Genomic DNA, 12600 nt, shown 5'->3' with positions numbered 1-12600 from the left:
TGCTTATGAATGTATTTTAACATAATAGTATTAACATTAATAGTATTGTTAGCATAATAGTAAACCTGGCCTTGAGCTCTGCCAGGGGTGGGGCATCCACAGCTTCTCTGGGCAGCCTGTGCCAGCACCTCACCACCCTATGAGTAAAGAACTAAAGAACTTAGTTCTAACATCTAATCTACATCTCTCCTCTCTTATTTTAAAGCCATCCCCACCCCCCCCCCCATCACTGTATGCCTGTGTAAAATGACACTCTTCCTCTTTTTAAAAGCCCTCTTGGTATTGGAAGGCTGCAGTAATATCTGCCTGGAGCTTTTTCTTCTCCAGTAGAACTACCCCAGCTCTCTTAGCTTTTTTTTCATACAAGAGGCGCTCCAGCCCTACATTTTGTACTCTTTGTGGCTACCTCACCAGCGTTCAAAGCTCAGGGTGGCTTCTGATTAAGTAGCCAGAGCACCATCATGGAGCACAGCATCCAGTCTCCTGCATCTCCTTCAGGACTGCTCTGAAGGAGTTTGTGCTGGCTCCCTCCAGGTGCTGTTTGCACCTCTGGCTTTGGGAGGCACTCTCGCTCTCCTCTACAGACATTTCCTCTCCTCTCCTCTCCTTGCTGCTCCTGCTGCTGAGTGTGGCAGTGCCTGCCTTAGTAATAGGAGGACAAGAGGAGTCTGTTCCAGGTTGCCAAGGAGATGCCAAGTAAGATATGCAAAGTTGATTACTTCACCAGAAAATAGCAGCATGGAGAAGAAAAATAAATCAAAACTCTTTTGGGATGAGCAGGCTTATTTCTCAGAGCCTGGGACTACAGTGACTAGAATCATCAGCCATTTGTATCTCAAATTCCAGTAAGATATTGTTGGTAAGAAATAAATGCACACTGTATTATGCCCTGTGACAGGAAATTTTGTGTAGAAAGTGTTTGGAATAGATAGCCACAAGTCTACTCTAGGCCTAGTATGAGCTACTCTATTTCTTTTTAAATTCTGGAAGACATCACCTCACTGTGTTTTGTGGGAGCTGAGGAATAAAAGCACTTCTCTTCGCACACTTTCACACAGAAATTTTCTTCAAAAATTCCCATGAATAAGGATCTTCCTTTCCTCTGACAAATTGTGACCAGCTCTCTCTATATCCTTAAGAGAGGGAAGTTGGCCATTGCCAAAGTACTAAATAATGACTTCACTTGTGGATTTCAATGAAAATAAAAGGAATATTTTTCATGAGAAGATAAACACTTCCATACACCAAAAATATTTGTGGGCGGTTTTATCTTCCTCTGGCCAAGGAAAAAACCCTCCCCTGTTGCTTCTCCCTCCCTTGTCCCTATTAGTTCCAATCACAAAACTTAACAACAAACTACCATGGCATTTTCTTAACAACCTGACTGATGCCCAAGTCAGAGGAGGCTGACTTAGTTGAATGAGATTCCTGTTTGATGGAAAAAGTGATTTCTTTTCTTCTCTGTTTCCTAGCCTAGGTGGACGCAGGCACTGGTATCTCAATGGTTGCTTAGTTGCTGTGATTGCAGAGACTGGGCTTGGTCACTTCAGGGCTCCCTCCACACCAGTGTTTCTTTTTCTGATGCTGAGAAAAATAAAATATTTGGAAATCTGAACCTAAACCTCCATAATTGTAGCAGTGGGTGTCCAAAACCTACTCCTGCATTCTTGGCAACATTCTGCAAATACTGTATCTTGTGTGAATCACAAGTCTTGACTGAGACACCATCCAATCTGCTCTGCTATGCATGATTTGCATTCAGATTTTTGTACTCTGTTGGTTTCTTTTGAATGCACCAGAGTAGTCAGTGTGCATCCCAGGGAGGTGTACTGGAAGCTGCATCCTGGAGTTTGTGACTTAGTAAAAGCCAGCAAAATGCTTTTTTTTTTACTAAGCTGAGATCAAAATCCATTTTGCTCAATACAAAGGCCCATACTTTTTTGAGCATTTTCAATTTTTATTATTTAAAATGAAATTTAGCTGTGGCTGAATAGACTGACTTTATAGCTGGTGAAAATGTCTCTCTCCAGCATTGCAGGTGCAAAGGTGAAGCTATATAGTAGCTTAGTAATAATGAGATCTTCTAGATAAATGCAATTGTTATTTACAAGCTTGTAAATCTTGAAATTTCTTGTAACAAAACCTTGTTTGTGCTTCCGTTGCTGTGGGAATGGCCTTTCAGAGGATATGAACTGCAGGGCTGCTATTTCTTGCTTGCCAGTCCCAGCCCAGTGAGCAGGGATTACACACTGTCACTTCCCAGTGCAGCTGAGCAGGGGCTGTGATTTGATTGCTCTTGGGAGTCAGGGGGAAAGACTTCAGTCTCATCTTGGCTAAATGCCCTTCAGTGGAAAGGAAAGATCTTTGACTTGTCTAAAATTAAAATCAGAAGGAGAAATGGCAACAGGTTTTCTAGGATAATGAATGTACTTTGTTGCAGCCTGGGATAAATGAAAATGATGATTCCACCTGTCACAATCAGAATCACAGAATGGTTGAGGTTGGAAGGGACCATGGGAGGTCATCTAGTCCAACCTCCCTGCTCAAGTAAGGTCTCCTGAAACATGTTACTCAGGGCTATGTCCAGAGAGTTTTTTAGTATCTCCAGAGAGTGAGACTCCCCATCCTCACTGTGAAACACGTGAGCAATCTGTCTGGTGAAGGGTCTCCCATAACTGATCTCCAAGCATTTTTCTAGGAAAATGTGCTGGTCTGCTACAGTCTGGCAACAGTTTGGACTTCTTTTTTTCACCATGTCTCCATGGGCCAGTTCAGGATATGGAGAGACCAGAGCCTTGTTGGAAGTGAGCTGAACCCCTTTCATATCATTATTATTATTACGAGACTTCATCTTACTTTCTTCTTCTTCTACTCTGAGATTATTCATCTCTACTGAAGCAGAGGAGATTGCTGGTTCAGTTCACCCCCACTTGTCTGTGAGTGAATGGATCTCACTGGCCTATCCTCTACAGGGTGATAGAGAGAGTGCTATCCAACATCCTGCAACTTTTCTGCAGCATCAGCAGGTACAGCTGAGGCAGGGATTATATATGACTTGTTTATATAGTGGTGTGCTTTTGTTTCCTTGTTATTACAAAACAGTCATTAACTGGAAGGTTGTAGAGCAGAGGTTATTTGAGAGCATTTATAACCCCCACCAGGGACCCAAGAGAGAGAAGGTTTCCTGACTACAAAATGTCTATCAAATGTCTGCCTCTGTCAAAGGCTTATACAGCCAGCACCTTCTTATGGTTACAAAATTCTTTTAGAGAAAAATATATTCTAAGAATCAGGTCTTAATCCTTCAACTACTGCTAAAAAGAAGCCCTAGATTAAGAGTTCCCGCAGTATAGCACATTGGAAATGTATGTGCCAGCAGTGATAAAAATCACTTATACTTGGAAAATAAATCTGTTTCAGTTGTGTGCACTCAGATGTTACTTCTGATTTGTTTAACATTCATCTTCTGTCCAGTATATCTGAAAAAAAGACCAACTTAATGAAGCCCAAAGATGTAAGTCTTTCAGAGGTTTTCATTATATTGTGGACGAAGGAAGAACTGTGGGATTGTGAGCAGCAGACAAAAGAAATAACGTTGATATGTGTCTTGATTTATTGTAAAGCAACCACATGGCAAAGTTTTTGTTTCTGAATAGGCAGTAGAATTCTTTCAGAAGTTGTCACACAGGAAATCCCTGAGGAATCCTTATAGCAAAGAGACAGGTGGCCACGAGCTGTCCCACCACACATGCTACTGTCAGAATGGAAATACAGCCATAACAGAGCCACAGCTCTCTGCCCAGTAGCAGCAATCAATTCCTGCCTGCCTCATCTGGCATTGCTTTCTTTAGGAAGGAACTGCTCTTTCTGCTGTGTATTCCAGCTCTCTGGTTTGGCTTGGCTCCAGGACAAAGAGAAATTTGTGGAAGTTGGCAGCACCTTCAGCTGTAATCACTGAGTACCTTCCTCATCTTTAGGCAATGAATTCTGTCATCTTCTCCTTTCCTGTTGGCATAATTTCTTCATAGACAGTGAAAATTTCAGTAATCTTGAAGGTAGAACATTTTCCCATTCATGAAACAAGCTAAACCCAAATTAAACATTAACATTTATTTGGCTGCAAAAATAGGCTCCCCACACTCAATGACCTGTACTCTATCTCACCTACAGACAGAAGTCTCACCCAACATGGAATTCATGTTTATTGTCCTGTCAATATAGAGACTCTTGTTCGATCAAGGAAGAATTTGACAGTCAAAGGCAGAACTCCCGATAAAATTCTTTTGGCTCCCAAATGGGCGTGTCTGGGTGAGACTCTGCTTGATCTCTCCTATGATGACACACTGGCAGACAGGGGCTCTATGAGGCAGAATGGGTCCAGACCCAAACACTGCTGAGATCAAAATCAGTGGGTAAAATGCTGGTGCCTTTTACTGAGTCATTTTACTGAGACAGGATACAGGAAAATTACATTAAGTAGACAAGGTTTACTGCCACCCACAGATAGCGTGTTCCTGCTTAGATCAGGCTTCACGTCAGCAAAGGGGCAGAACAAAAGTGCATTGATAGACGGGCAGGGCCTGAAAGACCTTCAGTCCTGACAGATGAAGATGAGAGAAAGGAAGGATTTTTGTCTCTCTGCTATAGGCAGACAGTGGTGGATCTCCAAAGTGCACACTGCTGCTCAGGGCCCTGAAGCAGCTGATAACTGAAAATCATCATTTGGACAGCAGAGACATCACCCTTTGACATTACCTTTGAGTTGGCACACCTCTCAGCCGATCTTCACAGAATCATGGAACAGTCTGGGATAGAAGGGACTTAAAGATCATCAATCCCACCCCTTCTGCCGTGTGCAGGGACATCTTTCACTTGACCATGTTGCTCAAAGCCTCATATGGCCTGACCTTGAACACTTCCAGGGGAGTCCACAACTTCTCTGGGCAAGCTGTTCCAGTGTCTTACCACCCTCACAGCAAAGAATTTCTTCCTAATATCTAATCTTAATCTACTCTCTTTCTATTTGAATCCATTCCCCCTTGCCCTGTCACTACATACTCTTGTAAAAAGTCTATCTCCGTCTTTGTTGTAGACTCCTTTCAGGCGCTGGAACGGCAAAATTAGGTCACCTCTAAGCCTTCTCTTTCTCACACAGAGCAGACTTACCAGATCTGTACTCTGGTAAGATTAGTTAGATTGTTTCCATAGTACAGATCTGTGATTGCACAGTCATTCTGGCTCTCCAACCTCCAGGTTTTGCCAATTTTTTGGTATCAGATTTAGTACGGCCAAGTCAACATCTGGACGTACAGTGGAACATCCACCCTTCTCTATGTGAACAGGTTGCAAGGACCAGGATTTAACCATGGGTTGCATGCATTTCACCATCTACTTGTTTCAGTCTGAGGAAGATTCAGGGTTCCTGCTGGCAATAGATGGGCAATAAAACTGTGATATTTCTTTAGTAATCACTGCAGAAAATATAAAGAGATTTCATTGTTCAGTGTCATTCACCACCCCATAAGTCACTCAAAAAATCCTGATATAGAGAGATGATGAAACAACCTTGAAGAAAAAGTTAATTTTCTGTGAAGTTTAAAATCCTTTCAGAAATTTGAGGGCATTTCCTAATTGGCCTTTTATAGATTCCTTCTATATTCCTAAAGAGTATTTTAGGTACCATCTTTCATTCATATGTACCTCAGAGTATGTCTCTTCTGTATTGAGACTAGTTTTTACTCACCGGTTTCAGGAGGGGTTTGCAATTTGTGGTGCTCCTATCTAAGGACCCTACCTTGCTGTACCTGCAAATGTTGAAAAGTTTTAAGCTGTCTAAGAAGCACCATCCATCACTTTCAGATGGCAATGACTACAGGGCAGCTGTTCAGCTTCTACTCTGCATCATTAACCTGAGAACCAGACAACTTGTAAGATTTAATTTACAGGACACTCTGTCCTGCAATGTCAAAGGGCACCACTCATCTTTGTACTTTCTCCAGCTACAGTCTGAGGCAATTAAAGAACATGACTCAAGACATGTCTACACAAGTTCAATGCAGAGATTTACAGCTACTGATTCATCCCATAGTGGAAGTTCCTCTGACTTACAGGAGTCATTAAAAACAACTAAATTATCTACAGCTTCCAGAGATGAAACTTCTGTATAAGAGTTCAGAACTTTCAGCATCTTCAAAGTGCCAGAGATTATGCTATTTAGCTGTGAAGAGTTAAAATATTTTTATGTGTGGATAAACATTTAAAAGACACATATTTGTAGTTCCCAGTAAAAGACCAATAGATAACTGGTAAAAATTGACAATCTTCTGTTTTACCGTGTTGAGTCTTCAAGATACTTCACTTCTGCCTATCTTGATAATACCCTGAAGAAGTTTGGTTTTCAGAGACCAACAGCAACTCAGCACTTGAAAGTCTTGAAATGTAGGCAGTCAGAACAAACACTCACTTTTGAGTTTTTGAGCAATTAAAAGTAGAACTCTTCAGCTGTCTTTATTTATGAATGATATAGCCAAATTGAACAGCCAAACTCAACATTGGAGGCTAAGCCTCAGATTTGGCTTTTCTGGGGTACTCCAAGCAGAACACTTCTGATCTAAAAGTGGCTTCCCCAAAATTAGTCAAAAATTCCATTTGGTTCTTGCTTTAAAATTCTAGTCACCTTTTCCTTGTTAGAGGCTGGTATGTCCTCTCTTTAAGAAATAATACTAATTTACTTGTAGAGAGGTGCATTTAACAACACTGTGCTTTTAACACCACATCTGTTCAACCTCACTACAGATTACTCAGATTCCTGCAACTGAATTTCCTCTTCAGGCTGCATTAAGTGCATTTACTAAGCTCCAGACAACTGTATGTGAGCAAAGCCTCATTTACCCAGCACCAAAGTGCTGTTAAGGATTAACCAAGTAAATTATTAGGAACCAGATCTGGTATCCTGCTTCCTCTTCACTATCGAGCTGCTGCCTCAATACCACTGGACACAGATATGTAGGAGAATGCCAGCAGCCTGGTCAGAGTGACAGGGACAGCAGGGCAGCTCAGGAAAGTGGAACAAAGTGCTGTGCTCTGCTCCTAGAAAGCAGCAGCCAAAGCAGTGGCAGATCAAAGAGATCATCTGCAAGTATTGAAACAGCTGAAGTGTGAGGATCTAATAAAAGCAAGCCACTGGTAATGCCATGAGGCAGCAGAGCCAGTGAGTCTCATGTTGCTGGTAACTGCAAGATATCATTAAAAAGCTGAGGAAATACTTTTCTTTTTAGCGTGTTTTAACAGGAGAGGAAATTATAACACATAAGGAAATTATTTCACCACACGCAAAACAATGTTAAAAAAAATCAAAAACAAACCAAGGAAACCTCATGCCTTTATACAACCTATAGAATCCAAGATTAAGTAATTTCATAATTACCAAATTTAAAACTACCTGGGCTGCTTCTTTCACTGTACTCTCATTCTCTGTAGGCATTAGGCCATTTAAGAACATTTTTGAATATTATTTTTCCAACAATATAATGTTTTTCATTATTCTTAGCTTCTTCTCCCTGCTCTCTTCCAAATTATTTCAATATTTTCAGCAGGTTTCTTGAACCTTTGACTCCAGACTAAGATAGCATGCTTCAAATGAGCAAAAACATTTAGTTAATTATAGCTGCCACAGCTGACTCAGTAATCCCAGCCACAAATCAGATCAGCCCTTCTGTTTATGATATTGAATTCTGCTGATTTTACTCTGTGAACATCCAGACAACTGGAAAACTTCTTTAGTCCTGTCACTGTCATTGAATTATAGACTGTATTTTGGTAGCAGGAGTAGAGCTGTGTATTTCCCTTAAGTGAACATCCATGTATATTACAAGCACTACAGATATCTGTACCACCATTCTATAGGTTGCTTTATGTAATATATCCATAAATGCCTCATCTGAATACCCCATCAGTCATGATTTTATGGTTTCTTCCACATCAGTGCTCAGACTATGAAACAGCATACACCCAAGAAATAAGTCTAAGCTCCACACCCAGACTGTGATAATCTGCTGTTTATAGTTACCCACTAGGGCTTAGCAAATAATTCAGATGGGTAAGGAACTCCTCAAAAATTAAAACGTTCTCACAAGAACATTTAGTACAGTGCATAGGATGTGGTTTTTCTAGAGAATTGCATTGACTTCCAGCTGTACTGGCTGCCAGGTAGAGACCATGTAAAAATATTTTTACTTGCAAGGTTTTCTCAGGTATTCACAGCACATGAATAGCCATACACAGGTACCTTAGATGTCAGTTCTACGGAAACAAGTCATATCTTTGAGAACAGACACAGAGAGCTCTACAGCCTAAGGTATCAGCAAGTCTTTAATTAAAGGACCACAGCACAGTTCGACCACAGCCATCATGTGCAGCATTGAGATTATTCAACCATTAGTGCAGACTGACCCTGATGGTTGCCCCCTCCTCACAATTTTAGCCTTGCTTCATTTTAGGCTGACACTGCTCCTCAGTGTCTAGTGGTCTCTGGAGATAGTAGAGTTGACAAAAATGAGCAGGAATAGCATCAAACAACATTAGAGAAATCACTTTCTTCCGTTATTGCCCACAATTGTGCTGCCAGGGTGTTTAACTCCATGAGTTTTGCTTCAATCTAGTGCAGAGAGAGAATTATTTGTGAAATTCAGCCCTAAAGTTTGGAGGGATAGGAAGAAAGGACTGTGCCTAAAGATATATGCAAGTGCAGAAAAATATTGTTTGAGAAACACTGAGGAGGTTTTGCCTCAGTTTCATAGAATTCCAAGTCTGGAGTCTGAAAAATGTCCAAGAAAGCTCAAAAGCATCTGAGACCTTGGCTAGGCTTGCCAAGATCAATAGGGCAAAACACAGGCCTGCCAGAAGATGTTCTTAGAACTCTTATGTAACTGGTCTGAAAGATTAATATGATCTTATCCAGTCTGAGGAAATTAATCAAAAACCAAAAGCCATGGTAGCTGGATATTTGGCTTAACAAAAAAGCCGAAGATTTTCAGGCCTGTGCAAATCTAATACCAACATTGAAATCTAGAGGGATAACTGAAACCATTATTTTCTCATTTTCCTCATTTTGTCTGCAGTTATTAAATCAGTTGACAGCTTTGTAGAGCCATCAAGATGAAGTGGCTTACAATGAAGAAGTAATTCCACGGGTCCACAAGCAGGATGCTGGACCCCAGCCAGTTATGTGCCAGGCCGTGCTGTCACGGTGCACACCAAAGCTCATTCTTCTAACACCTGGTATTACGAAAATGAAGTTTGTACTCAAGGAAGAAATCAATGCCATCAGCTTACTCAACAACTGGATTTCCCACTTATCAAAATCAGACACAAGAAAGCAAACTAAAGAGCAACTCTGGCACGAACAGAAAATTGGATGCCCTGGAGGTGCAAGCCCAAAGGGGACTGTGTAAAAGGTAAACCCATCTCAGCCTGGAGAATCTGTTCTTGTGATGAGATAGGTGAGGTGATGTGGTTTTCTTTTTCAGTCCCTGATGGTATTTGCCAGGACCAGAGAGTGCTAACATGTAGCTATCTCTCAGAAAATTCACATTTCATCAGCCAAGAAAGACCGGAGGCCTTGCTTAACGAGTTCCACAAGAACCTTTATTTCATGCAAAGGTGTTAAGCAGGATCCTCTCAGAACAAAGCGCAGGCAGCTATATTTATAGGTTCAGGGAGGATTCAAACTTCAACCAATAAAAGTTTATACAAAGAACAGCATCCAATCTAAGTGAGAAGTTCTAAAGGTAAACTGACCAATTAAACATCCTAATTTCTAACCAATTATCTTCCAAAGTGTTAGGGGAGTGACCAAATTCTTAAGGAATTTGGCTCAACCTTGGTATCTAGGATACCTTATCTATTATAGCAAATTCCAGGGGCCAGGGGAAGATGGCTTTGGAGGAATTGTATCATCCACAAGGTGACACACTGGGGACCTGCCCACCATGGCTTCCATGCATGCACCAGCCTCTTCCTTTTCCCTGTCTGCGGGGGCAGCACACCACAGCCCCAGCTGGCTGCAGACAGGCCCTCATGGACCAACTCTGACCCCCGGGCACAGGGATGGGAGCCGGGCACAGGGATGGGAGATGGGCACAGGGAGGGGAGCCGGGTACAGGGATGGGAGCCGGGCCTGGCCACAGCATGGCTGAGCTGCTGCAAGGCCAGAGAGCGGCCCCAGGCCAGGCTGCTTTTTAATTCACATTTTGGGTACCAAAATAATCTCCTTGCTTCTGTTACCACCTGCAAACACCAACTGCTGTTACCACATCTCTGGCACATGCCTCAGCCCGCTGGCAGGCAGAGGGAGTGTCCTGAGCAAGGCCAGCTGTCTCAGGGGCTGACAATGGTGGCTCTCAGAGTGACTGACCATCCTGCCTCCCAAAGCACATCGTCTGCTACTGGAACCAGGGACGCCTGGCAGTGCCTCAGCCACTTGCCTTACAGAGAGAAGCCTCACCCTTCACCACACTTTCTCATGCATAGATTTTCATTTTCTCCATGGCTATCATGATGCAATTTGGTCACCTTCGTGCCTTAAGGGCTGCAATCTGCTCGTGTGCACAGGCTCCATCACTGCTGCTGTTCCACTTTGGTTAAAACCTAGGTGTTTTACAAATCATGTGAGTGCTCCAATCCCTGAGCTAACCAGGTAATTTCACTCACATTTTTGCTCTATAGACTTTCTCATTTCACTTTCTCATGAAGAATCAAATACCCCTAGTACAAAAATCTAGGCTGACTCACATGGGATGCAGGAGACCAAGGTACAAGAACTCACCCTGCAGGACAGACATGCGAGATAAAGGAAAGTCCAGGTTTCCTTTCCAGTCTGTGACGTCTGGCAAGCCCTGTAATCTCACACTGTTCCACCCTGAAAAACAGGAACAAACCAGAACTCTGAAACCTCAGCTTGAGGAAAAAAAAAAAATCAGAAATAAGGGGAAACCCCGAGTGGTTTCACTGAGTGATACCAACTGCAGTAATTTATTGTGCCTAGTCCCTTGAGCACAGTGGTTTAGAGACTTGTTTCTGTCAGCGTGCAAACACAGCCCAGAGTAACATTTTACAGCCCGTAGTTGCTTAAAAGATTTTTCTAAGTATATTATAATATTATTTTCTTCATTTTATTTCTCTCCTGGATTTACATGTTAACATGAAGCAACAGAAGAACTGTGGGATAAAATAAAAGCCATTTTCCATAGTAAAATCTTAACTGATTTGTGTGCTTAATTTTTATTTAGGTTTTTTTTTTTTTTTTTTTTTTATAAAGCTTTTGTCACAGATTATCCTTTGCTAAGCCTCTATAGCAGGCCTGAAATAAAAAGAACTTGCCAGGACTTGAGGGTGTCACAAACTCCATCTCTAAAAGGCTTATGAAAAACTACAAGGAAGATTTATGGGTTTACTTTTCTTCAAAGCTGTGTACTAGAAACATTATCAATGAGAAGGGAATTGCCTCTGCTTCTGTTTCCCAGTTTTACTTGAATCTTTCTCTAACCCTGCTAATTCTCCCATTTTTCTCCTAAAGAAATTATTTTCATAAAGTGAAAATAATGGAATTAAGTATTTTTTATTTACAAGTGGTGTTTTACTTAAAAAACAAAACAAAACAACACAACAATGACCCCCCCCTTCCCCCCCACCAAAAAAAAAAAAAAAAAGGGAGAGAATAATTCTACTTCTTTGAAATACTGGTAACATAACCCAATGGTGACCTGGAACCTCAGAGTTTAGGGCACTGAAGAAAAAGCAGAGTTGTAGCTTTGTGATTATTAAGCCATCAGACGATTACTTCTGAAGCCCAACACAAAATCTGGGCACTTACAGTTTTAGCACTCTATGCTATTCAGGTAAATCTCACATCCTCCTGTCTGGTTCAGCTTTTAGAGAAAGGTCTGTCAGCTCTGTAATTTGTTATTCTTGACTAGAGCACATTTATAGACACTTCTGCATACATTGCTGAACACAGGTGTGAAGAGAAGCTCATTTCAAGATGGGTACCTACTCCTAATTATATTTTTAAATCTTCATAGTGGAAATGGTCAGAGGAATCAAAGAAGGACCCAGATATGTTGTGGTGTTTCCTTCTTGATTGGACAAGGACCAAACCAACCCAATATAATTTTGGAGTTACTTAGATGTTAAGCAGGGTGTGAACCAGGTAGCTCCCTTCATAATTCTGGCATTTGTATGCATTGCCATGGACCTGCCCAACTGGGGAATCTTGACTGATATAACTCCAGGTTAGTCAAGACATTGCCATAATTTTACAGATTTCTGGTATCATATATGATTTTGTTGTAAGGACAATTAATTTTATCTTTCTGAATCATGTTAACAGCTACTTGTCCTTGCTCTTATGAGTATAACAGTGATGCTTATCAAGAGCTAGGTGTGTGATAAATCACTCACTTGACTGCCATGGCTTTGACATCCTCATTTCTAAGAACTATTTGCTTCCTTGGTTTGATGTTCATTTTCCAACCCACATCTTCCATTCAGGCTCCTTCTTTCAGTAGTGAGATGATACTTTGCCAACCCCTTCTATCCACT

This window comes from Catharus ustulatus, chromosome 10 (genome assembly GCF_009819885.2).
Source record: "Catharus ustulatus isolate bCatUst1 chromosome 10, bCatUst1.pri.v2, whole genome shotgun sequence".
In the NCBI taxonomy this organism is placed as follows: Eukaryota; Metazoa; Chordata; class Aves; order Passeriformes; family Turdidae; genus Catharus; species Catharus ustulatus.
This window is presented reverse-complemented; position numbering follows the sequence as displayed.